This window comes from Lissotriton vulgaris, unplaced genomic scaffold (assembly GCF_964263255.1).
Source record: "Lissotriton vulgaris unplaced genomic scaffold, aLisVul1.2 SCAFFOLD_3353, whole genome shotgun sequence".
Taxonomy (NCBI): domain Eukaryota; kingdom Metazoa; phylum Chordata; class Amphibia; order Caudata; family Salamandridae; genus Lissotriton; species Lissotriton vulgaris.
The window spans coordinates 194,164-207,369 of NW_028245755.1; the positions used below are offsets into that span (position 1 = coordinate 194,164).

Below are 13,206 nucleotides of genomic sequence, written 5' to 3' on the forward strand. Positions count from 1 at the left end.
GGTATCCACAGGTGGGGTGGCTCTCCAACCTTTTAAGTTTCAAAGGGTTTGCTCGAAGTCCTCTTGAAGGGTCCTTAAACTTTAACATTTCAACCGAAACTTCCCCATAGAATTGTGCGGAGCCTGCGGTTGTGTTAGCACACTGCACCTAACCTCCATGTGGTCCCTATCTACTCACCATGGGTGGTTCTCTGGGGTCCCAATGATCCTACTTTCACTAGACCTTGTCTTGACCCAAATCATGGATGTTATACCACTATTTTAGTATATGGTTTGTCTCCCTCTGGAGCCCACTGTATATTGTGCTGCTTACAATTGTTCTACTGATCTTATATTGTGTGCTTTGTGTTCTGTCCTCGTGTAGAGGATACTAGAGAGTGTTATATTAATAAATACATATTTTTATATAACCACTGTGTGGTTCTCCTTTAATTTAGTCAATATAGGAGGTGATATTCTGGTAAAACAAGCTGCTTTACATTCCTTCAAGATTAAGCCTGAAGGCTGCTGTCCACAGTCACCACTAGGATAGCTTTCTAAAGGTTATCTTTGACCTCATACAAAATAAAGGTTGTTTGAACTGGTGCAAAGTGCCCACTTTAATTAGTGGACAGCATATACCAGACCAAATTCTCACATTTACATTTTATTCAGTGAAAAAGTAATGTGTCTCACTCAAGTTTCACTCTCGTTTTAACGTTACACTTAATTTAGGTCCCAGAACCAAGAAAAATATAGATATACACAACTGCATTCATACAAATAATTATAATTCCCCAAGTGCATTATTTTTTTTTAAAAAGGCTATTGCATAGTCTTTTAGATTGAATTAAGTTAGTACATTAGGATGTTTGACACTGTACCCCTCCTCTAGGTCCGTTGTGCCTATTTTCCTCAATATGCACAATATTGCTGCTGCCATAGCGCCTTTCGTTAGGATTGTATTCTTTTTGAACCACCTCCTCAGCATCATCTAGTGATCATCATCTCCTGTCTTGGGAGAAGAAGGGATTGCAATAGTTGTAGTTTTCCTAAAGGAAGCCAGAGGTTCTCGGGGAAGTGAACCATTAACTGTATGATCAAAGTTCTCCTCTGGAAAGAATCCCTGTACATAGGCATGCCTTCATTAAACACACTTTTCAAACTGACATGCTTTATTACTCCCCCTTGCCTTGAAGTGATCACAAGCATGCACTTATCCATTGTATGTATGGTCCTTTTACATCTTCACAGAGCTTCAATTAGTTAAATATCCATTTTCATTATTAAGTTATCTTCCTTTCGCCTAAAACAATGGTGATCTTGCTGATCCAAAACAATTATGATATCCCGAGCTTCCAGACCAGGCTCTTGATCTCCTTCACCATGGAAGGTAATGCGCTGGCCATCCTTCATACTTTTATCTATGTGGACTTCAAGGATCTTCTTTTCCCTGTAAACCTTCCTCCCATTACAGGTTTTGCTCCGGCCCTTTGTGTTAATGCATTCCCTTTGACTCCAACCCTCTGAACACACGTTCTAAATTTGCTGTACCATGCTTGATCTGAGTTGCTGGATGTGAACCTCAATTCCTCGGCCTTTGCAAACACTGCATTTCTCCACAGCTCCATTCTTCCCTCCTCACCCTTCACATTTGTCACCAATCACATTCTTTTGAAGAGCCAGTTTCCTTGTAGCTCCATTATACAGCTCTTCCAGTGACAAGGACAGCTGATGAACAACATTCTTGCCTCTTTTCTCTCTTTTCCATCCGACTTCCCCCACCAAAGAACATATCACAGCTATCCATCGGTGAGGAGAAGCCGCCTCTACCAATGCCTAGTTCATTAATAGCCTGCTCCCCTCCCTGGTCATAGAGGTCTCGGTTCTTTAGGTCGGAAAGGACTTCATAGTCTTAGGATATAACATTGAAATGTTCTCCCTGATTAGGTTTTTTATCAGAATGGTACTTCAGTGCAGTGGTGGCTGGTAACATTTGAAAGTGGTGTGGCGTAAAAGGTCTGGGTGAGTGGCTGGGGGCGAGCGAGTGTAGGGAACAAGCCAGACTGCCATAAGGAAGCTTTGGAGTGTTCTCTGCCAGAGAAAATTTTGAAAAAAGTGTGGGCAAATGGTGTATTTATAAGCAAATCTGAGATAATAAAGCAACTTTGAATTACATCAATAAAGAGATTTCGTATAATAATGAAATGTGGTATGATGACTAATGGGGCTACATACCCATTATATGATAGTGCCGTGAAGAACACTTCTGACTAATACTCTGAGCACATGATAACTCTGCAAAGGACACACCAGCACTTTGACTTGGAAAGGAGTGAAATGTCTCCTAAGCAGTAGTCCAAGGGGTAATGCCTGCAACACACATTGATTTATGAGTATATGAGCGCCATAAAGAAGAAGAGTATGGAAACAGGAGCACTTAAGCAAACACTCCCTGAGAACAAGTTTTCATCTCACCAAAAGGCGCATAAGTGTTACTCAAAATGTGCTCTGAGGAATGCTCCTCCTTTCTTTCAAAGCCTTCCGCCCTCTTTACCTGCTACAATCAATCAATCAGAACACTTGTAAAGCGCACTACTCACCTGTGGGGGTCTCAAGGCGCAGGGGGAGGGGGGGAATGCTGCTACTGCTCGAATAGCCAGGTCTTGAGTAGTCTTCTGAATGTAAGCAGGTCCTGGGTCTGCCATAGGAGGATGGGGAGTGTGTTCCAAGTCCTGGCGGCGAGGTGGGGAAACGATCTGCCGCCAGAAGTCGTTCTTCGGATGCGGGGGTGAGGTCGGTGGAGAGGAGCTGGCGGTTGGGGGTGTAGAAAGTGAGTCCTCTGTTGAGGTATGCTGGTCAGGTGTTGTGGAGTGCCTTGTGTGCTTGGGTTAGGAGCTTGAAGATGATCCTCTTGTGGACGGGGAGCAGTGCAGGTCTCTCAGGTGGGGTGTGATGTGGCTGTGGCGGGGGATGTCAATCTGTCAAAGCTTATAATCACCTTTGGAACACAGCTATCAGTGACACAGAGAAAGACAAATCACAAGCAGGTCAACAGTGGCATAAAACGAAACTTTTAAACACTCTGAAATGCAAGATTCTTTTAGTAAAAAACCCATAACTTAATAGGCATTAAGGGCCAGATGTAGGTAATTCATATTTACCGACTCTTAAATACCGAATTTTTCCGATTCGGTATTTAAGAGTCTGTAAATATGAAGGGGGGAGATGTAGGTATTACAGATTCTGTAAATACTGAATCGTTAAGATTCGGTATTTACCGAATCTGTAAATACCGAATCGGTATTGCCCATTGATTCCTATGGGCCTTAAAGCCAATTTGAATCAATGGGCAATACCGATTCTGTAATTACAGAATCGGTAAATGCCGAATTTTGCAAGGATGCAGGGGGTGCCACTTTGACACCCTCTGGCACCCCAAAAATAGGCATGTGCGCCATGTGGCACACAGACATGCCCTAAGGGCATGTCTGTCTGTCACATGGCTAGGTGAGCATGCACACCTGAATTCGGTATTTTAACACCCAATTGGATTGGGTGGTAAAATACCGAATTTGTAGGGCCTTTGGGACTCAGAAGAGTCCCACCTACATCTGGGAATTACCAAATCGGTAAAAATACCGATTCGGTATTTTACAGATTCTGTAAATTTACCGATTCGGTAAATTTACAGAATCTGTAAAATCTGGCCCCCTACATCTCAAGATGCCAAATACCAGTCGGGAAAGGCCGAATTCGGCCGTTTCCGACCGGTATTTGCCACCTACATCGGGCCCTAAATGTGCTGGATTTTAGTTTCTTTCAAAAATAACAATAATGCGCTAAATGTAAAAGGTGGTTTGGACAGTTCGACTGCGCAGATAAAAAGCTTGCTTTTCTGTTTAAAAGAAGCTTGCCACTGGCAACAGACTTCCACGGGCACAGAGAGCTATTTACAGGACAGGAAATTACTTCAACAGTAAATTCCACTCTACATATTCAGGCGATTCCACCGCTTCATATTCCAGCTGGCTTTGTACATAAAAGTAAAGTCTCTGCCAATCATGGTAAATAACGTCACATTATTTTACAACAGCCCAAAAGCCAGCCTGTGATTCCAAGCTGGGACACATGCATGAACACTCTGTGTTAATCGTGAAATATCTTACATTTTAGCTGCAATGGAAGAAGGTAGGCATTTAAGTCGATGATTTGGCTCACTAATCCGGCCTCAGACCGAAAACCTGTCTGCATATCAGCACGTCCCTTTCCCGTAGGCCCTAGAACCAAACCTAACTCAGCCCGCGCACCTCGCACTTGGGTCCCACCAAAAAGAGATCCCTTAAGTGGCACATCTAATGAGACAGCACACCCAGAGTTAGGTGCGCGCTGCACCAAACTTTATTTTGTTGTACATTATTGCCAAATAATTATTGAAACATTTTTGACTCAAATCAAATCAAATCAAAACTTGCTTTATTCGATTTAGTAATACAAATCATAAAAGCACACAGGTTAAAAACAATTAATACAGAGCATCGTACATATAAAACATTACCAAAAATAAGGAGATTAATATTACCCAGAATAAATGCGGTAAAAAAATGTTGATCAATTCATTGAATTACGGAATTTTACTACAAGTTTTAGGAAGCAATTCAGTGCATGTATAACATTATCTTCTTCCAACCGTTGCAATTTTAGAAAAGCTAACTTACAGGTTTGAATCCCCCATGTCCTTAAAATGGGTAATAGATGCGCCCTGCGTGGTGCCTGATACAATTGACAAAATAGGACACAGTGAATATCGGATTGATACGAAGTATCATCGCAGGGATATACAAGATTTGACATGGACCTGGTGTTACGTTATGGTAATGTGACAAGTCGAAAGAAAAAGCCTAGCCTAAAATGAGTAAGCAGAGAGCGGGTATAGGGACTGTTTACTAGTATTAGATATTTTTGTAGCCCTTCATGGGAGGTAATTTGCTGATATCTAATGATGGTTTGTTTTTCTTTTTCTACATTCCACCTAGAAGTAACAAGGTGGTGCAGAGCCATCTTTTTGATTAGACTTCTTGATACCATCTCCATTGTACTTGGTTTTCAAAAATATTCAGTGTAAGCCTAACTCCTTAAACATGTTTCTTACATAACATAACCATTTGATTTTGGACACCCCGTCAAGCGATAGGCAGTCAGGTATTAAATCCCTATTTAGTGAGGTTTCTGGGGTAACCCAGACCTTGTGCCAAAGAAGAATCAGGGAAATCCTTATGGAGTCTGCTATATGGGAAAGGCCCGCTTCTGTGTGCAGCATGTACGAGGATGTAGTTTTAGATACCCCCAATAAATAGGCTAGGAACTGGTTTTCACAACTCTGTATCCCTAGTACGTGTTCGATGCCCCAGATGGCAGCACCGTAGGTAGCAGTTGAAACGCACTTGGCTTTGTAAATATAAATTAAGTCTTTAACTGGCTTCCCCCCCAATTTAGTGGAAACATTTCTCAAGGCACCAATAGAGCTAAAAAATGCCAGTTTCCTAGCATTAACCGCTGTTTGCCAAGAGCTCCCTCTATGAAAATGTACCCCTAAATAAGAGAAAGTATCTGTATTTTCAATTCTCTTGTTGTCCAGGAAAATTGGGCAGGGTTCTACCCTTCCCACAGACTATTGTAAAGGTTTTAGAAATATTTATTCTCAGGCCGCGAAGCTTCATATAGTTATTACATTTGTCTACAGTTCTTTGAAGCCCGAGTCTGGTCCGTGACATTAATGCCGAATCGTCGGCATATAATAGTAATGGGATGGGGTTTCTTTAATAGTGGGAAAGTCGTGTTGAAAGTTCCTAAGATATTGGCCGATTGAATTAATATATAGGGTGAATAACAGGGGTGCCAAAATGCACCCCTGCCTAACACCCCTTTCTATGGGGAATTTATCTGAGCATTCCCCCCTGGGGCCATACCTAACCCTTGCACCTGCCTCTCTGTAAAGTTCCTTAATGTATAATAAAATATGACTGTCGATCCCCATGTCGTTGAGTGTCAGCCATAGGAATTCATGGTCTACACAGTCAAAGGCAGAACTTAAATCTATAAATGAAATAAAAAGGTTCCCGCTCTTAGCCTGAGTGTATTTAGCAATTAGAAGGGCCAAATTTAGGCATTGTTCCGTTGTCCCTTTTCCTGAGCTAAAGCCATACTGTAAATTAGAGAAAATTTGTTTTTTCTCCCCCAGGTTTGTATTCTATTTAGGATGATACGGCCTGCCACCTTTGCCAGAGCATCCAACAAGGAGATTGGCTGGTAGCAGGTCGGTCATTCCTCTTGCCCTTTTTGTAGATGGGTATGACTATAGCGTCGGACCAAGTTGTTACAAAACCTTGTTGATTCGTTTTGTTTAAAAGGTTAGTTATCATTGGGGCCCATAAGTCTATTTCGGCCTTGTAGGTATCTATAGGGACACCGTCCGGGCCTGGTGCCTTGCCCGACGAGCTATCCTTTATGCCTTTAATAACTTCCTCATAACTGAAAGTTATCAATAATGGGAAAGGGGTGGACTGTTTGCCTGCCAAGGAACTATTAGCCTCATCTATGGGGATAATTCCACCTTCGTTGGGAGTCGATCTACAATACAGATGTTTAAAATGAGCTACCCATTGATCGCCTGTGATGGCCATGTCAATAAGATTCGCCTCTGACCGTCCTGCTCCTCGCAGAAGCGGCCGCTCCCCTCACCTCCCCCTCCTGCTGGTATCACTGGTATTGTGCAGCGCTCGAGAACGGTGCTCATTTGGACTCCTGGCACTTTAATTATAATTGATTCTGTTCAGCGCTCGTGTCCTGTGCTCAGTTGTACTCCAGGCACTATTCTTATAATTGACTCTGTGCAGCGCTCGTGACCTGTGCGCTTTAGTGCCTCTGCAAGTGCTTTAATTAATTATTTCGCGCAGCGCTCAATAACGCTACCTGCCTCGCATTTGTTTCTGCTAGCGCTTTTATTGTTGTGCACCTCGAGATTGTTGTCGGAGCTTTGCTGATCTGTTTGTTTACTGTGCAGCCATTTTGTTAGGACCCCTTGCAGACCCTCCCTGCACCTAGATCCCGCCTCCCAGCTGACCCTCCCACCCACAGAGGTAGAGCCTGTGCTTGCCCTCGTGTACACCTGTGACCGTCCTGCTCCTCGCAGAAGCGGCCGCTCCCTTCACCTCCCCCTCCTGCTGGTATCACTGGTATTGTGCAGCGCTCGAGAACGGTGCTCATTTGGACTCCTGGCACTTTAATTTTAATTGATTCTGTTCAGCGCTCGTGTCCTGTGCTCAGTTGTACTCCAGGCACTATTCTTATAATTGACTCTGTGCAGCGCTCGTGACCTGTGCGCTTTAGTGCCTCTGCAAGTGCTTTAATTAATTATTTCGCGCAGCGCTCAATAAGGCTACCTGCCTCGCATTTGTTTCTGCTAGCGCTTTTATTGTTGTGCACCTCGAGATTGTTGTCGGAGCTTTGCTGATCTGTTTGTTTACTGTGCAGCCATTTTGTTAGGACCCCTTGCAGACCCTCCCTGCACCTAGATCCCGCCTCCCAGCTGACCCTCCCACGCTCCGCCCCCCTCCACTCCCCATTTATGTCAGATGTCCCAACGCACAGCGTCCACGCGCTACGGCCGCGCCGAAGGTGCGCCAAAGGTAAGCCCGTCTACGCCCGTCCGCGCCTGGACCACGCGCAGCGCCAGACCCCCTGGTTCCCGCAAAGCCCAGCCCACTCGCATCACTTACGATGCCACCACCCTCCTAGCCCTTAACCCCGGCTGCTCCCACAACTGCGTCCAAACCGCTCCTGGACACACCCATGGACCCTTCTCATGCAACTCCTGCAAGTTCGACGGCACCAAAACCAACTCCTCATCCACTAACACCAAACAGAGACCTGACACCAACCACCTTAAATGCATCCTGCTCAACACCCGCTCGGTCCACAGACACGCCATCGACCTCTGGAATCTACTAGACACCATCTCTCCGGACGTCGCCTTCCTAACAGAAACATGGATGAATGCCTCTTCAGCCCCAGACATCACCATTGCCATCCCGTAAGGATACAAGATCATCCGTAAGGACCGCATCAAGCAAACAGGAGGAGGCATCGCTATCGTCCATAAGAACTCCATCCGCATCTCAACCAGCTCAGACGTCAACCTTGCCAGCGCCGAACACCTCCACTTCCAGATTCACACCGACCCCAAGACCACACTCAGAGGCACCCTCCTCTACCGGCCCCCAGGTCCCCGTGAACAATTCAGTGACGACATCATTGACTTTATCACCCCACACGCCCTCCCCTCCGAGGACTACATTCTATTGGGAGACCTCAATTTTCACCTGGATAAGAGCAATGACAGCAGCGCCACCACCCTTCTGGACAATCTCGCCAACCTCGGACTCAAACAACTTGTCACACACTCAACCCTATCTTCACCTCCAGCAAACATGTCTCGTTCAGTCACACCACAGCTCTCCATTGGACGGACCACAGATGCGTTCACTTTATCTACAATAAGACCACAATCCACAACCTTCCTCAATCCACCCTGCGAAGAAATTGGAACAAAATCACCATCGACCACATCTCCTCATCGCTTCTTCTAAACCCCCCCGCCCACTCCTCAAACCCCGACCAAGCAGCCATTAACCTCACCCAATGGCTATCCAATAGCGCCGACATCCTAGCACCGTTGAAAAAACGTCAAATCAAACTAGGCCGCAAAAACGCCTCCTGGTTCAACGATGATCTTAAGAAATCGAAGAAACTCTGTCGCTCCCTCGAGAAGGCCTGGAAAAAAAGACCCAAACACCAGCACCAGGGACGCCTTCAAAAACGCCACCCGCATACACCACCAACTAATCCGGTCTGCCAAGAAAGCCGCATTCAAAGACCGACTAGACAACAACGCCCACAACAGCAAGGAATTATTCAACATCGTCAAAGAATTTACCAACCCATCAGCCAACTCCAACAACATCACCCCCTCCCAAGCCCTCTGCGACTCCCTAGCTACCTTCTTCCACAACAAAATCGCAGACATCCACAACAGCTTCGTCAACCGACCCGGAGACCAACCCACCCAACCTTCTGCAGGACCTTCACCCTCCTTGAACATCCTTAATGACTGGAACCCAATCTCCACTGAGGACACCATCCGCCTGATGAGCTCCATCCACTCAGGATCCCCAACTGACCCATGCCCTCACCACATCTTCAACAAAGCAGACTCCATCATAGCACCACACCTCCGAGATGTCATCAACTGCTCCCTCAATTCCGCCACCTTCCCGGAAAGCTGGAAACACGCAGAACTCAGCGCCCTTCTGAAAAAACCCACAGCTGACCCCACGTACTCAAAAACTACCGCCCCATCTCGCTTCTTCCATTCCCGGCCAAAGTCATCGAGAAAGCTGTCAACAACCAGCTTGCCACCTTCCTCGAAACCAACAAATCCCTTGACTCCTCACAATCCGGCTTCCGAGCCAAACACAGCACTGAGACCACACTTATCGCAGCAACTGACGACATTCGAACTCTACTGGACAATGGAGACACAGTCGCCCTCATCCTCCTCGACCTCTCCGCTGCCTTCGACACAGTCTGCCATAGCACCCTTCTACAGCGCCTCAGAAACGTCGGAATCCAAGGAAAAGCACTGGAATGGATCACCTCGTTCCTTACCGGAAGAACCCAGAGAGTCCGCCTCCCACCTTTCATGTCAGAGGCCTCTGAAGTCATCTGCGGTGTACCACAAGGATCTTCACTCAGCCCCACCATCTTCAACGTATACATGAGCCCCCTTGCGACCATCGCTCGCCAACACAATCTCAACATCATCTCCTACGCTGACGACACTCAACTGATCCTCTCTCTCACCAAAGACCCTAACACCGCCAAAACCAACTTACACGAAGGAATGAAATAAGTAGCCGAGTGGATGAAGCACAACCGTCTGAAATTGAACTCAGACAAAACAGAAATCCTCATCTTAGGCACCTCCCCCTCCGCCTGGGATGACTCTTGGTGGCCAGAGGCCCTTGGAAAAGCACCCATCCTGTCGGACCACGCACGGAACCTGGGCGTCATCCTGGAGTCCTCACTCTCGATGACCAGACAAGTCAACGCCGTTTCATCATCTTGCTTCAACATTCTTCGCATGCTCAAAAAAACATTTCGCTGGATCTCCACCGAAACTAGAAAAACGGTCACCCACGCACTGGTCACGAGCCGCCTGGACTACGGTAACACCCTATACGCCGGTACCACAGCAAAACTCCAGAAAAAACTCCAACGCATCCAGAACGCTGCAGCCAGGCTCATACTAGACATCCCGCATAAGGAACACATCTCTGGTCACCGGAAAAACCTCCACTGGCTCCCCGTAAATAAGAGGATTACTTTCCGCCTCCTAACCCACGCACACAAAGCTCTTTACGAACTTGGACCCGAATGCCTCAACACACGATTGTCCTTCTACACCCCCCCGTCAGCTACGATCCTCGAACCAAGCCCTTGCCACTGTACCTCGCATCAACAAAACCACCATGGGAGGTAGATCCTTCTCCTACCTGGCAGCTAAAACTTGGAACTCTCTTCCCACCCACCTTCGCCTCACTCAGAACCACCTAGCATTCAGAAAACAACTTAAAACTTGGATATTCGACATGTAATTCCCCACCCTTCCTCAAGCACCTTGAGACCCTATGGGTATGTAGCGCGCTATATAAATCACTTGACTTGACTTGACTTGACTCTTTGGTTTGACTCACCAGTGGATGCAGCTCATTGGATCGAGCCGTGGCTGCTGAGGTGCATGTGCTGCGCCGCACCCAATGCGTCAGGACTGAGCCGGAGAGCGAGAGAGGCCTGGCAAACTCCCTTGCCTCTCATCCAATCTGGACGCTGCTCCAGCAGCACCAGGATTGGCTTGAGTAGGCATAATCACCGCTCATTAGGCGATTCGGGGCTGCGGCATGAAACAACCCTCGCTCTACGAATGTGCAGGCTAGTGCACATGTTCGGGCTGGTCAGAAAAATTACCAGCCCAACTATAGGGGAAGTTTACAAGTTTAATTTTGGGTTCGGGGGAGCCAGGCTCTCCTGGAAGAAGCTGAGGCAGAGAGTGAGGCAAGGAGTCTGGCGCTCTCAGATCTACACCTTTATTGCATAGCCTTTAAATTCAAGAACTGTAGGATGCTTCTGGGGACTCCAGATAGATCATCTTGGGGGAGAATGTTGGCAGAAATGACCACAAATGGGGAGCAATGGGGTTCCTTTATAAGTTTGGAGCCCTGAAATACTTCAAAAGTGAGATTAAAGGAAATAAGTAAGAGCTGCACACACTTTGTGGGTAAAAGTTAAGAAAGCTCTGGGGATAAGGTATTACTCTGTGTTTTCACCAATTTGGGACTCTCCTGGTCCACAGGAATGTATGTTGGACAGTCTAAGTCTAAGTGTTATATCAGAAATAATAGAAACAACTATTAAGATGACGCCTGTGCTGTTTATGTAAGGGGTGGATATTACAACAAGGTGTCTTCTCAGAAAGCTTCAGGGGTGTTTGCTGTTGGACCTAATATTGCTGGCCAGAAGTTAGATATTCATACACTGGTTGGAACCAAGCCCTCCCATGGCAATGAGTTGCCTAAAAGCTGTCAGTTGGACTTGTAGGTTGGATATTAGAAGTACTCCAGCAAGAGCCAGTACAATATGGGGCGAGTATATAGGATGGAGCGACATCCCGGATTCAGGGGGATGAAAGTCCCATGATTTCACCCAAGCACTGGGTATTGGTCTTCAGCCAATAAAAGTGCATTGGGACCATTGCGAATGCAGTAGGCTGATGGTCACCCCCCGCCCCCAATATATAATAGCCTGAATATGCAGTAGCTATGGTGTAATGAGGACCAAAAAATGTGTTCTTTATTTCAACTGCGCTGGCTTGGGGCTTGACCACCAGTATGTCGTGGTACCCAGTTTCTTTCACCATCCTGAGTCTTTTTCTGACTTCCTTGAATTGACAGTGACCTTCTGCCGCCCCGTTTCAGAATATTCTTATGAAGTTCTCCCTCAGCACAATGAGCTGATGTCTCGCCGGTTAAAGCTAGGAATGCTTCGGGTAGACTACCGTTTGCCTCCTCTCCTTGAGTCGGCTGCTGCGCTCACTCTGTCTGACAGATCATCTCATGCATTCTTATTTACAACACCTTGATGTTAGGAGATATGACACAAAGAGGGCCTGAGGTTCTTAGGCCATGATGCACTGGGAAGTTCCTCTGCATAGGAGTCCAGGTGCGTCCTGCAGTAGGCCGTACCAGTTTCCTATGCATCAAATGTGGGGACTCTCCTCCGACCCTAGCAGATTAACACTTTTTGTTTTGAAAGCAACAGCGCCACAGCCACAAACGAATGGTTCACTGGCTGGATGGACTTTACAAGGCCTAGGAGACAAACCCTGAGTGCGCATTTCATCTCCTCCATCACCATCTCTGAGAGGGCCTTCGTCACCTCCCTTCAATACTGATGGACCAAGGAGCATTCCCAAGCTAAGTGCAAAATCCCTGCTAAAGGATTCCGGCAGCATCGACAACTTGCATCCTCTTGTAAACCATACGTGCGTAACTGAAGGGGAGAGTAGTACATCCGCTGTAAGTATTTAAAATGGAGTATTCCTAGATTGCAGTTAAAAGTGAGTGTGAATCACAGCAGAAGTCCCAATCAGCTAATGCAGTGGGCTGCTCTAAAGCCGCATTCCAGTGGTCCAAACAGTGTTAGGCTGCTCAAGCAATTTGGTCTGAGAAGATTCTAGAGCTTACTTATCAAATTCTTGTGGTCAGTACAGGTGTGAAATGTCTGCGGGGACCACAGTGTCTTTGGTTCTTGTGCAAAAGAACAAAACAGTTCATTCAGTGCTAGTCGCAGCCAATGGTGTGGGAATTGTAAAAGTGGGGTTGTGCAACCCAAGAAGTCAGTAAACTCCAGAAAGGTTACCTCTAGGTATAGGTCCCCTATCGACCCTATACCCTACGTGCCTAGCTGGGCAAGGACATTGTGCTCATGCGTGACTGAGATCGCTGGGCACTCCAGACTTTTCCCTTTCTCTGTTTGCTACCCACACACTCCACTGCCATCAGTAACACCTCTCATTACTGGATAAGTCCGATATGACTATCACAGTACATA

At 46.5% G+C, this 13,206-nt stretch overlaps 1 pseudogene; it reads right to left on the bottom strand.

Annotated features, from left to right (window-relative positions):
• Positions 1–842: 842 nt before the first annotated feature.
• Positions 843–12,013, bottom strand: LOC147666294 (dnaJ homolog subfamily A member 4-like; annotated as a pseudogene).
• Between the last annotated feature and the right edge of the window lie 1,193 nt (positions 12,014–13,206).